Source organism: Staurois parvus, unplaced genomic scaffold (assembly GCF_062004578.1).
Source record: "Staurois parvus isolate SC_StPar_1 unplaced genomic scaffold, SC_StPar_1.0 ptg000371l, whole genome shotgun sequence".
NCBI lineage: Eukaryota > Metazoa > Chordata > Amphibia > Anura > Ranidae > Staurois > Staurois parvus.
This window is the reverse complement of record NW_028318167.1, coordinates 5,109,449-5,122,721: the sequence shown is the minus strand read 5'-3', so window position 1 is coordinate 5,122,721 and position 13,273 is coordinate 5,109,449.

Here is a 13,273-nt window from a genome sequence, read left to right as displayed (position 1 = left end):
TTACTCAGGGACAGACACAGAATTGTTACTCAGGGACAGACACAGAATTGTTACTGAGGGACACAGAATTGTTACTGAGGGACACAGAATTGTTACTCAGCGACAGACACAGAATTGTTACTCAGGGACAGACACAGAATTGTTACTGAGGGACACAGAATTGTTACTGAGGGACACAGAATTGTTACTCAGGGAAACAGAATTGTTACTCAGGGACACAGAATTGTTACTGTGGGACACAGAATTGTTACTGAGGGACACAGAATTTTTACTGAGGGACACAGAATTGTTACTGAGGGACACCGAATTGTTACTGAGGGACACAGAATTGTTACTCAGGGACACAGAATTGTTACTCAGGGACAGACACAGAATTGTTACTGAGGGACACAGAATTGTTACTCAGGGACACAGAATTGTTACTCAGGGACAGACACAGAATTGTTACTGAGGGACACAGAATTGTTACTCAGGGACACAGAATTGTTACTGAGGGACACAGAATTGTTACTGAGGGACACAGAATTGTTACTCAGGGACAGACACAGAATTGTTACTCAGGGACAGACACAGAATTGTTACTGAGGGACACAGAATTGTTACTGAGGGACACAGAATTGTTACTCAGGGACACATAATTGTTACTCAGGGACACAGAATTGTTACTCAGGGACAGACACAGAATTGTTACTCAGGGACAGACACAGAATTGTTACTGAGGGACACAGAATTGTTACTGAGGGACACAGAATTGTTACTCAGCGACAGACACAGAATTGTTACTCAGGGACAGACACAGAATTGTTACTGAGGGACACAGAATTGTTACTGAGGGACACAGAATTGTTACTCAGGGACACATAATTGTTACTCAGGGACACAGAATTGTTACTCAGGGACAGACACAGAATTGTTACTCAGGGACAGACACAGAATTGTTACTGAGGGACACAGAATTGTTACTGAGGGACACAGAATTGTTACTCAGCGACAGACACAGAATTGTTACTCAGGGACAGACACAGAATTGTTACTGAGGGACACAGAATTGATACTGAGGGACACAGAATTGTTACTCAGGGACACAGAATTGTTACTGAGGGACACAGAATTGTTACTGAGGGACACAGAATTTTTACTGAGAGACACAGAATTGTTACTGAGGGACACATAATTGTTACTCAGGGACACAGAATTGTTACTGAGGGACACAGAATTGTTACTGAGGGACACAGAATTGTTACTCAGGGACAGACACAGAATTGTTACTCAGGGACAGACACAGAATTGTTACTGAGGGACACAGAATTGTTACTGAGGGACACAGAATTGTTACTCAGCGACAGACACAGAATTGTTACTCAGGGACAGACACAGAATTGTTACTGAGGGACACAGAATTGTTACTGAGGGACACAGAATTGTTACTCAGGGACACAGAATTGTTACTCAGGGACACAGAATTGTTACTGAGGGACACAGAATTGTTACTGAGGGACACAGAATTTTTACTGAGGGACACAGAATTGTTACTGAGGGACACAGAATTATTACTGAGGGACACAGAATTGTTACTCAGGGACACAGAATTGTTACTCAGGGACAGACACAGAATTGTTACTCAGGGACAGACACAGAATTGTTACTCAGGGACACAGAATTGTTACTGAGGGACACAGAATTGTTACTGAGGGACACAGAATTGTTACTCAGGGACACAGAAATGTTACTCAGGGACAGACACAGAATTGTTACTCAGGGACACAGAATCGTTGAATTTAAGAGTATGTCAGACAACACGCAGAGGAGTGGCAGAGGAGGCAATGTTTCAGGAGCGAGAAGACGTGGCAGCAGAGGAAGGGGTCGAGGCAGCACTAGTCGCAGCCAGAGGCCAGTGCTCCCGCTGTCATCCAGCGGTCGTGTCTCCACCGACAACCCTGCCGTCATCGATTGGTTGGCTCGGTCGTCTTCCTCTTCCCAGGTCACCTCTGACACCTACAGCCAACGGTCGGTGGGTACGTCAGACACAACCGTTAGTTGGCATGGCCCGGGAGCAAGCCCACTGAAATCACGTGTCCTCGACCTGCCCCTGTCCTTTGGTGTTCCCTCACCAAGCGAAGTATCGTATGCTGTGGGCTCAGCCCCACTGTACAGTGAGGAAGAGCTAACAGAGGGCGGTCAGGAACGGGGGGAGACATCCGCCTCTTCAGCAGCCAGGCGAAGAAGTAGTGGCGAGGAGAGTGGCTCGGTAGCCGGTCTAGAGACAGGTCTGTCTCCTGACCCACATGCAGCCGAGGGGGCTAGTAGTGGGGCGGAGACCCTAATTGATGATGATGAGGCTGATCGCACTTGGCAGCCTCGTCGTCATCAGGCTATTGCTTCCGCATCATCAGGAGAAGAGGGTGGCAGCTTGGCAGCGAGCAAAACAGTCGGTGGGTTGCCCAGGAGGCAGCAGGGTCGCAGCAGTGTCAGTGGAGGCAAACGGCCACGGAGTACAGCACCAGCTCCACTGCAGCCTACCACCACGGCCAGTAGTGGTGCCTGTGTGCACGGAGGAAGCAGCAGTCAGCCAGTGAGGAGTATCGGGGGGCAAAGTTTCCTACTCGGCGGTGTGGCAATTTTTTGTCAAGCCGCCCGAGGAAGTAAACGTAGCCGTATGTCGACTATGTGGCCAGAAAGTCAAGCGTGGCCAGGGGGCCCATGTTGGGACTACAGCGTTGCGGAAGCATATGCAGCGTCGCCATTTGGTGGCCTGGGAAAACCGTGATAAAGATACGGCGGTTCTGCCCGCCCCAGCCCCCGCTCCATCACCCGCTCCGTTACTTGCTCCGTCACCGGACGTCAATCGCCCTCTATCAGCCAGTCACGGCTCCAACACCTCTGCTGAGGGGAGTTGTCGCTCGTTGGCATCTTCCGCTCGTTCTGATGCTCCTTCTCCTGCTACTCCTCTTCACGGATTCCGTCAGCAGTCTTTCTTGGAATCCGTTTCCAAGAGACAACAGTTTGCGAGCACGCACCCGACGGTGCAAAAGCTGAACGTCCTCCTGTCCAAGTTGCTGGTGCTGCAGTCCCTCCCTTTCCAAGTGGTGGACTCAGCACCTTTCCAAGAAATGATGGCTTGTGCCGCGCCACGGTGGAGAGTGCCAAGCCGTCATTTCTTCGCCAAAAAGGCAGTGCCAGCCCTGCATTCACATGTAGAAGAGATGGTGGGCCAGTCTTTGAGCATGTCGGTCTCTGCCAAAGTGCACGGCAGCGCCGACGTATGGAGCTGTAACTACGGTCAGGGACAGTACATGTCATTTACGGCCCACTGGGTGAACGTGGTGCCGTCACAGCCGCACCAGCAACTTGGACAGGTCACGCCGCTTTTGCCTCCACGTTTGCACGTCCTTGGTCCGGCAAAGATGTCCGCCTCTACCACCTCTTCTTCCGCCGTGTCCTCAGCTGCCACCCCCGTGCCAAGTCCCATTACCCGACCGGCATATCACATGTGCAGGGCACAACGGTGTCACGCTGTGCTGCACCTGGTATGCCTTGGCGAACGTAGTCACACAGGGGAGGAACTTCTGAGTGTAATGAACAGAGAAATCGACAGATGGCTGTCTCCGCGCAAACTTAAAATCGGAACCATGTTGACCGACAACGGAAAGAACATAGTGTCTGCTCTGCGTCAAGGAAGGTTGTGCCATGCGCCATGCATGGCTCACGTGTTCAATCTGGTTGTCAAGCGGTTCCTAAAATCCACCATCCCACTGCAAGACATCCTTAAAATGTCACGTAAACTTTGCATGCATTTCAGCCATTCCTACACCGCAAAGCACACCCTCCTTGAGCTGCAGTGGCAGAACGGAATTCCACAGCATCGCCTGATCTGCGACGTTGCAACAAGGTGGAATTCAACCCTACACATGTTAGACCGCCTTTACGAACAGCGAAAGGCCATCACCAATTTCCTGATGTTACAAGCGGATAAAGGTACTCCCCTGTGTAACTTCGATGTCAGCCATTGGCAGCTCATGCGTGACACCTGCCGCTTGCTCAGGCCCTTTGAGGACGCCACGCTATTCGTGAGTCGGCAGGACTATGGGATGAACGACGTCATTCCTCTGTTGCACGTCCTGGAACAAATGCTGTTAACAATGGCTGGTCAGGGTGCGGTAGACGTGGCGCACAGATCTCAACGCCACATGACCCCTGTGGGGGCAGGACAGGAAGAAGAGGAGGAGGTAGAGGAGGACATTTGTGCTCAGGAATTATTGAGTGAAATGGGTGGTTTTTCCACTCAGCGGACAGGAGTGGAGGAGCAGGAGCATCTGGTAGAGGAGGAGGAGACAGAGGACCCAGACGCACTGTGGCAGTATGCTGTGGAGATGGAGGCAGGGAGTCCCTCGCATTCCTTGGCACAAATGGCCCATAGCATGCTCGGTTGCTTGCGTAGCGACAGCCGAATAATAACCATCAGACAGAGGGATGACTTTTGGCTGTCCACCTTGTTGGACCCTCGCTACCGTTCAAAAATGGTGGCCTTTTTCACACCTGCTGAGAGGGAGGCCAAAATAACGTACTATAAAAACCACCTATGTAGTCAGTTGGTCTCTGCCTTTGTGCGCCAACGTCCATCCTCAGACACTGTGGGCCCTGTGCGCTCGCGTTCCGCTGCCATGGCAGCAGGGGAGGGGTGGGGTGGTAGGAGCAGTGGCAGCTCCACCAGCAGCGGCTGCCTCAGTCTGCAGTCGATGATGAGTAGCTTTCTTCACCAGCGCAGTGAGGAAACTACTAACCAGCCGCAGCAGCAGCAGCAGCATCAGGTGGACCTGGAGCAGGACCTCAAACAACAGGCTTGGGCCTACTTGGACAGCACCCTGCCAACCGAGGTAGACAATCCCCTTGACTACTGGGCAACGAAACTTGACCTTTGGCCCCAACTAGCTGAATTTGCCCTTGAAAGGCTGTCATGCCCGGCCAGTAGCGTGGCATCGGAGCGCGTGTTTAGTGCGGCAGGAGGTATTGTAACTCCGCGGAGGACACGACTGTCCACCCAAAGTGTGGAGAGACTCACGTTTGTGAAAATGAATCAGGCGTGGATTAGTCTGGATTTCAAACCACCAGTTCCTGACACAACTGACTAAATCCGCCATGAATCATGCCCCAAACATGTGCAACTTTCAGGTCTCCTCACACTGCTGGTGTGTTCCATTTTTTGTCATAGGGTGCTGGCAGATTACGGGCCTCCTATAGCTGCTGCCAGGCCCCTAATCTGCCATGGGCCCCTATACCGCCTCCTCATGCTGCTGCCAGGTCCAGAGTCTCTCATGGGTCCCTGTACGGCCTCCCATTGCTGCTGTCTCCATCGCCACACTCTGCCATGTGCCACTTTCAGGTCTCCTCACACTGCTGGTGTGTTCCATTTTTTGTCATAGGGTGCTGGCAGATTACGGGCCTCCCATAGCTGCTGCCAGGCCCCTAATCTGCCATGGGCCCCTATACCGCCTCCTCATGCTGCTGCCAGGTCCACAGTGTCTCATGCCATGTGCCACTTTCAGGTCTCCTCACACTGCTGGTGTGTTCCATTTTTTGTCATAGGGTGCTGGCAGATTACGGGCCTCCTATAGCTGCTGCCAGGCCCCTAATCTGCCATGGGCCCCTATACCGCCTCCTCATGCTGCTGCCAGGTCCAGAGTCTCTCATGGGTCCCTGTACGGCCTCCCATTGCTGCTGTCTCCATCGCCACACTCTGCCATGTGCCACTTTCAGGTCTCCTCACACTGCTGGTGTGTTCTATTTTTTGTCATAGGGTGCTGGCAGATTACGGGCCTCCCATAGCTGCTGCCAGGTCCCTAATCTGCCATGGGCCCCTGTACCGCCTCCTCATGCTGCTGCCAGGTCCACAGTGTCTCATGCCATGTGCCACATTCAGGTCTCCTCACACTGCTGGTGTGTTCCATTTTTTGTCATAGGGTGCTGGCAGATTACGGGCCTCCCATAGCTGCTGCCAGGCCCCTAATCTGCCATGGGCCCCTATACCGCCTCCTCATGCTGCTGCCAAGTCCAGAGTCTCTCATGGGTCCCTATACGACCTCCCATTGCTGCTGTCTCCATCGCCACACTCTGCCATGTGCCACTTTCAGGTCTCCTCACACTGCTGGTGTGTTCCATTTTTTGTCATAGGGTGCTGGCAGATTACGGGCCTCCCATAGCTGCTGCCAGGCCCCTAATCTGCCATGGGCCCCTGTACCGCCTCCTCATGCTGCTGCCAGGTCCACAGTGTCTCATGCCATGTGCCACTTTCAGGTCTCCTCACACTGCTGGTGTGTTCCATTTTTTGTCATAGGGTGCTGGCAGATTACGGGCCTCCCATAGCTGCTGCCAGGCCCCTAATCTGCCATGGGCCCCTATACCGCCTCCTCATGCTGCTGCCAAGTCCAGAGTCTCTCATGGGTCCCTGTACGGCCTCCCATTGCTGCTGTCTCCATCGCCACACTCTGCCATGTGCCACTTTCAGGTCTCCTCACACTGCTGGTGTGTTCCATTTTTTGTCATAGGGTGCTGGCAGATTACGGGCCTCCCATAGCTGCTGCCAGGCCCCTAATCTGCTATGGGCCCCGTTACCGCCTCCTCATGCTGCTGCCAGGTCCACAGTGTCTCATGCCATGTGCCACTTTCAGGTCTCCTCACACTGCTGGTGTGTTCCATTTTTTGTCATAGGGTGCTGGCAGATTACGGGCCTCCCATAGCTGCTGCCAGGCCCCTAATCTGCCATGGGCCCCTATACCACCTCCTCATGCTGCTGCCAGGTCCAGAGTCTCTCATGGGTCCCTGTACGGCCTCCCATTGCTGCTGTCTCCATCGCCACACTCTGCCATGTGCCACTTTCAGGTCTCCTCACACTGCTGGTGTGTTCTATTTTTTGTCATAGGGTGCTGGCAGATTACGGGCCTCCCATAGCTGCTGCCAGGCCCCTAATCTGCCATGGGCCCCTGTACCGCCTCCTCATGCTGCTGCCAGGTCCACAGTGTCTCATGCCATGTGCCACTTTCAGGTCTCCTCACACTGCTGGTGTGTTCCATTTTTTGTCATAGGGTGCTGGCAGATTACGGGCCTCCCATAGCTGCTGCCAGGCCCCTAATCTGCCATGGGCCCCTATACCGCCTCCACATGCTGCTGCCAAGTCCAGAGTCTCTCATGGGTCCCTATACGGCCTCCCATTGCTGCTGTCTCCATCGCCACACTCTGCCATGTGCCACTTTCAGGTCTCCTCACACTGCTGGTGTGTTCCATTTTTTGTCATAGGGTGCTGGCAGATTACGGGCCTCCCATAGCTGCTGCCAGGCCCCTAATCTGCCATGGGCCCCTGTACCGCCTCCTCATGCTGCTGCCAGGTCCACAGTGTCTCATGCCATGTGCCACTTTCAGGTCTCCTCACACTGCTGGTGTGTTCCATTTTTTGTCATAGGGTGCTGGCAGATTACTGGCCTCCCATAGCTGCTGCCAGGCCCCTAATCTGCCATGGGCCCCTATACCGCCTCCTCATGCTGCTGCCAAGTCCAGAGTCTCTCATGGGTCCCTGTACGGCCTCCCATTGCTGCTGTCTCCATCGCCACACTCTGCCATGTGCCACTTTCAGGTCTCCTCACACTGCTGGTGTGTTCCATTTTTTGTCATAGGGTGCTGGCAGATTACGGGCCTCCCATAGCTGCTGCCAGGCCCCTAATCTGCCATGGGCCCCGTTACCGCCTCCTCATGCTGCTGCCAGGTCCACAGTGTCTCATGCCATGTGCCACTTTCAGGTCTCCTCACACTGCTGGTGTGTTCCATTTTTTGTCATAGGGTGCTGGCAGATTACGGGCCTCCTATAGCTGCTGCCAGGCCCCTAATCTGCCATGGGCCCCTATACCGCCTCCTCATGCTGCTGCCAAGTCCAGAGTATCTCATGGGTCCCTGTACGGCCTCCCATTGCTGCTGTCTCCATCGCCACACTCTGCCATGTGCCACTTTCAGGTCTCCTCACACTGCTGGTGTGTTCCATTTTTTGTCATAGGGTGCTGGCAGATTACGGGCCTCCCATAGCTGCTGCCAGGCCCCTAATCTGCCATGGGCCCCTATACCGCCTCCTCATGCTGCTGCCAGGTCCAGAGTCTCTCATGGGTCCCTGTACGGCCTCCCATTGCTGCTGTCTCCATCGCCACACTCTGCCATGTGCCACTTTCAGGTCTCCTCACACTGCTGGTGTGTTCCATTTTTTGTCATAGGGTGCTGGCAGATTACGGGCCTCCCATAGCTGCTGCCAGGCCCCTAATCTGCCATGGGCCCCTATACCGCCTCCTCATGCTGCTGCCAGGTCCACAGTGTCTCATGCCATGTGCCACTTTCAGGTCTCCTCACACTGCTGGTGTGTTCCATTTTTTGTCATAGGGTGCTGGCAGATTACGGGCTTCCCATAGCTGCTGCCAGGCCCCTAATCTGCCATGGGCCCCTATACCGCCTCCTCATGCTGCTGCCAGGTCCACAGTGTCTCATGCCATGTGCCACTTTCAGGTCTCCTCACACTGCTGGTGTGTTCCATTTTTTGTCATAGGGTGCTGGCAGATTACGGGCCTCCCATAGCTGCTGCCAGGCCCCTAATCTGCCATGGGCCCCTATACCGCCTCCTCATGCTGCTGCCAAGTCCAGAGTCTCTCATGGGTCCCTGTACGGCCTCCCATTGCTGCTGTCTACATCGCCACACTCTGCCATGTGCCACTTTCAGATCTCCTCACACTGCTGGTGTGTTACATTTTTTGTCATAGGGTGCTGGCAGATTACGGGCCTCCCATTGCTGCTGCCAGGCCCGTAATCTGCCATGGGCCCCCGTACCGACTCCTCATGATGTGACGTTGCAACAAGGTGGAATTCAACCCTACATATGTTAGACCGCCTTTACGAACAGCGAAAGGCCATCACAGATTTCCTGATGTTACAAGCGGATAAAGGTACTCCCTGTGTAACTTAGATGTCAGCCATTGGCAGCTCATGCGTGACACCTGCGCTTGCTCAGGCCCTTTGAGGAGGCCACGCTATTCGTGAGTCGGCAGGACTATGGGATGAACGACGTCATTCCTCTGTTGCACGTCCTGGAACAAATGCTGTTAACAATGGCTGGTCAGGGTGCGGTAGACGTGGCGCACAGATCTCAACGCCACATGACCCCTGTGGGGGCAGGACAGGAAGAAGAGGAGGAGGTAGAGGAGGACATTGGTGCTCAGGAATTATTGAGTGAAATGGGTGGTTTTTCCACTCAGCGGACAGGAGTGGAGGAGCAGGAGCATCTGGTAGTGGAGGAGGAGGAGGAGACAGAGGACCCAGACGCACCGTGGCAGTATGCTGTGGAGATGGAGGCAGGGAGTCCCTCGCATTCCTTGGCACAAATGGCCCATAGCATGCTCGCTTGCTTGCGTAGCGACAGCCGAATAATAACCATAAGACAGAGGGATGACTTTTGGCTGTCCACCTTGTTGGACCCTCGCTACCGTTCAAAAATGGTGGCCTTTTTCACACCTGCTGAGAGGGAGGCCAAAATAACGTACTATAAAAACCACCTATGTAGTCAGCTGGTCTCTGCCTTTCTGCGCCAACGTCCATCATCAGACACTGTGGGCCCTGTGCGCTCGCGTTCCGCTGCCATGGCAGCAGGGGAGGGGTGGGGTGGTAGGAGCAGTGGCAGCTCCACCAGCAGCAGCTGCCTCAGTCTGCAGTCGATGATGAGTAGCTTTCTTCACCAGCGCAGTGAGGAAACTACTAACCAGCCGCAGCAGCAGCAGCATCAGGTGGACCTGGAGCAGGACCTCAAACAACAGGCTTAGGCCTACTTGGACAGCACCCTGCCAACCGAGGTAGACAATCCCCTTGACTACTGGGCAACGAAACTTGACCTTTGGCCCCAACTAGCTGAATTTGCCCTTGAAAGGCTGTCATGCCCGGCCAGTAGCGTGGCATCGGAGCGCGTGTTTAGTGCGGCAGGAGGTATTGTAACTCCGCGGAGGACACGACTGTCCACCCAAAGTGTGGAGAAACTCACGTTTGTGAAAATGAATCAGGCGTGGATTAGTCTGGATTTCAAACCACCAGTTCCTGACACAACTGACTAAATCCGCCATGAATCATGCCCCAAACATGTGCCACTTTCAGGTCTCCTCACACTGCTGGTGTGTTCCATTTTTTGTCATAGGGTGCTGGCAGATTACGGGCCTCCCATAGCTGCTGCCAGGCCCCTAATCTGCCATGGGCCCCTATACCGCCTCCTCATGCTGCTGCCAGGTCCAGAGTCTCTCATGGGTCCCTGTACGGCCTCCCATTGCTGCTGTCTCCATCGCCACACTCTGCCATGTGCCACTTTCAGGTCTCCTCACACTGCTGGTGTGTTCCATTTTTTGTCATAGGGTGCTGGCAGATTACGGGCCTCCTATAGCTGCTGCCAGGCCCCTAATCTGCCATGGGCCCCTATACCGCCTCCTCATGCTGCTGCCAAGTCCACAGTGTCTCATGCCATGTGCCACTTTCAGGTCTCCTCACACTGCTGGTGTGTTCCATTTTTTGTCATAGGGTGCTGGCAGATTACGGGCCTCCCATAGCTGCTGCCAGGCCCCTAATCTGCCATGGGCCCCTATACCGCCTCCTCATGCTGCTGCCAAGTCCATAGTCTCTGATGGTTCCCTGTACGGCCTCCCATTGCTGCTGTCTCCATCGCCACACTCTGCCATGTGCCACTTTCAGGTCTCCTCACACTGCTGGTGTCAGGAATGGACTGGCCAGCTATGGTGGGACTCACCTGCCTTTTGATCTGCAGTACCAGGGCTGGCCAGCGGGTGTTCCCAGCAATCAGAGACTCAACTTTGCAGCCAGCTAACACCTGTAACTGATTATGCTGGGGTATTTAAGGGATGGCCAGACCCACAGACTCTGCCTTGGTGTGTGTTTGTCCTGGGCCCTGCATCCTGTTTCTGTCCTGCATCCTGTTTCTGAACTGCTGCTGACTTCTCCTGCTCTGATCCCGGCTCGCTCCTGACCATCCCTCTGTCTGACCCTCTGTACCACGCTGCTTGCTACCTGTTCTGATCCCTGGCTTGTGACCCTGACCAATCTCCGCTTGCTCCCCCTGTACCTACCTGCCCTATTGATATTGACCCGGCCTGCCTGACGACGCTTGCTTGTATGTACTGTTATCTGTGGGTGGTTTGGTTTGGTTTGTTTGCACTGTATTATGTTTTAGTATTGCACTGCGTTTATGTTTGTATTGTTAGTGTTAATAAATTATATTGTTTATAACATATCTGAGGTCTGCGTTTCCCTGCGTCAGTCACACATCTCTGGTCACACCTGGGAGCCCTGACATTACACCAAGGCCAATCCTGACCAGAAGTGGCTGCACAGGGAAGCCATCTTGGCTTGTTGATGGGAAGGATGGATCTGGATGAGGTTGAGTATTTATCTCTGCTAGTGCTTGATGACAGAGAGTATGCTTATCAGACTCTGAAGGAGTATCCCCGGGATGAACTGCTAGAATGTATACGGCTTGCTCATGTTCTAGTAGATCAGGGCACAGATTTCTCTATGGTGCAGCCATTGATTCAGGTTTGTGTTGAGTTGGTTTCATCTGGTTCCCCCGAATGCAGGGATGAATTTTTGCCACCATTTAGTGCAGACCAGGTTGAGTCCCTGGTGTGGTTATTAGAGGATGATGTGGGTTACTTTCTGGAGCGTTATTCTACATGTTCACCACAGACACTAAGAGATTGTATAAACGCAGTGCAGTCATTGACCAGACAGGCTTTGTGTAAGCTCAGCTTTGTTCAACCCCTACTGCAGACATGGACAGACTTGTTGCACCCAGCCTCAGTCAGCTTACAAAAACCCAGTCCTGCTTCTAACTCTACTCCTGTATTCCCACCAGCTCCTCCAGTTACAGCCCAGTATACTTGGCTATCTACCGCATGTCAGTACCCTGTTCCCACTCGCTGCACCTATCCTGCCTTTAACCCTGTAAAAAAGCCCTCTGTAGCAACTGCTCCCTCTCCTGTTCCATCCTCCAGTTTTTCTCTGTCTCCAGCTGCTCCATTCGTTTGCAGACCTGCGTTTACTTGCAGTGCTCCAGTAGTTAAAACCAGAAAAAAGCGAAAATTCTTTCCAACCAATACCATCCTGCCAGTACCCAAACCGGTGAACCTGCCTTCCGTGACTCAGCCGGATGCCTCTCTTCAGCCGGATGCCTCTCTTCAGCCGGATGCCTCTCTTCAGCCGGATGCCTCTCCTCAGCCGGATGCCTCTCCTCAGCCGGATGCCTCTCCTCAGCCGGATGCCTCTCCTCAGCCGGATGCCTCTCCTCAGCCGGATGCCTCTCCTCAGCCTGATGCCTCTCCTCAGCCTGAAGCCTGCATTCAGCCTGATGCCGCTACTCAGCCTGATGAACTGATCCAGCCCGACGATCCTATTAGGCCAGTTGACTCGATGCCCGCTGTTGATCCAGATGATCCGGTACCTGATCCAGTGCCCGCTGTCGTGCCAATTGACTCAGAGCCCGCTGTCATACCTGGTGACCCGGTGCCCACTGCCTTGCCAGATGACGCGGTGCCCGCTGGCAAGCCAAATGACCTGATGCCTGGTGACCCAGTGCCCGCTGTCATACCTGGTGACCCGATGCCCGCTGTCGAGCCAGACAATCCGATACCTGATGACCCGGTGCCCACTGTCGTGCCTGTTGACTCGGAGCCCACTGTCTTGCCAGACGACTCGGTGCCCGCAGTCTTGCCAGACGACTCGGTGCCCGCAGTCTTGCCAGACGACTCGGTGCCCGCAGTCTTGCCAGACGACTCGGTGCCCGCAGTCTTGCCAGACGACTCGGTGCCCGCAGTCTTGCCAGTTGACTCGGTGCCCGCAGTCTTGCCAGACGACTCGGTGCCCGCAGTCTTGCCAGACGACTCGGTGCCCGCAGTCTTGCCAGACGACTCGGTGCCCGCAGTCTTGCCAGACGACTCGGTGCCCGCTGTTCCGCCAGTTGACTCGATACCCGCAGTCTTGCCAGTTGACTCGATGCCCGCAGTCTTGCCAGACGACTCGATGCCCGCAGTCTTGCCAGACGACTCGGTGCCCGCAGTCTTGCCAGACGACTCGGTGCCCGCAGTCTTGCCAGACGACTCGGTGCCCGCAGTCTTGCCAGACGACTCGGTGCCCGCAGTCTTGCCAGGCGACTCGATGCCCGCTGTTCCGCCAGTTGACTCGGTGCCCGCAGTCTTGCCAGACG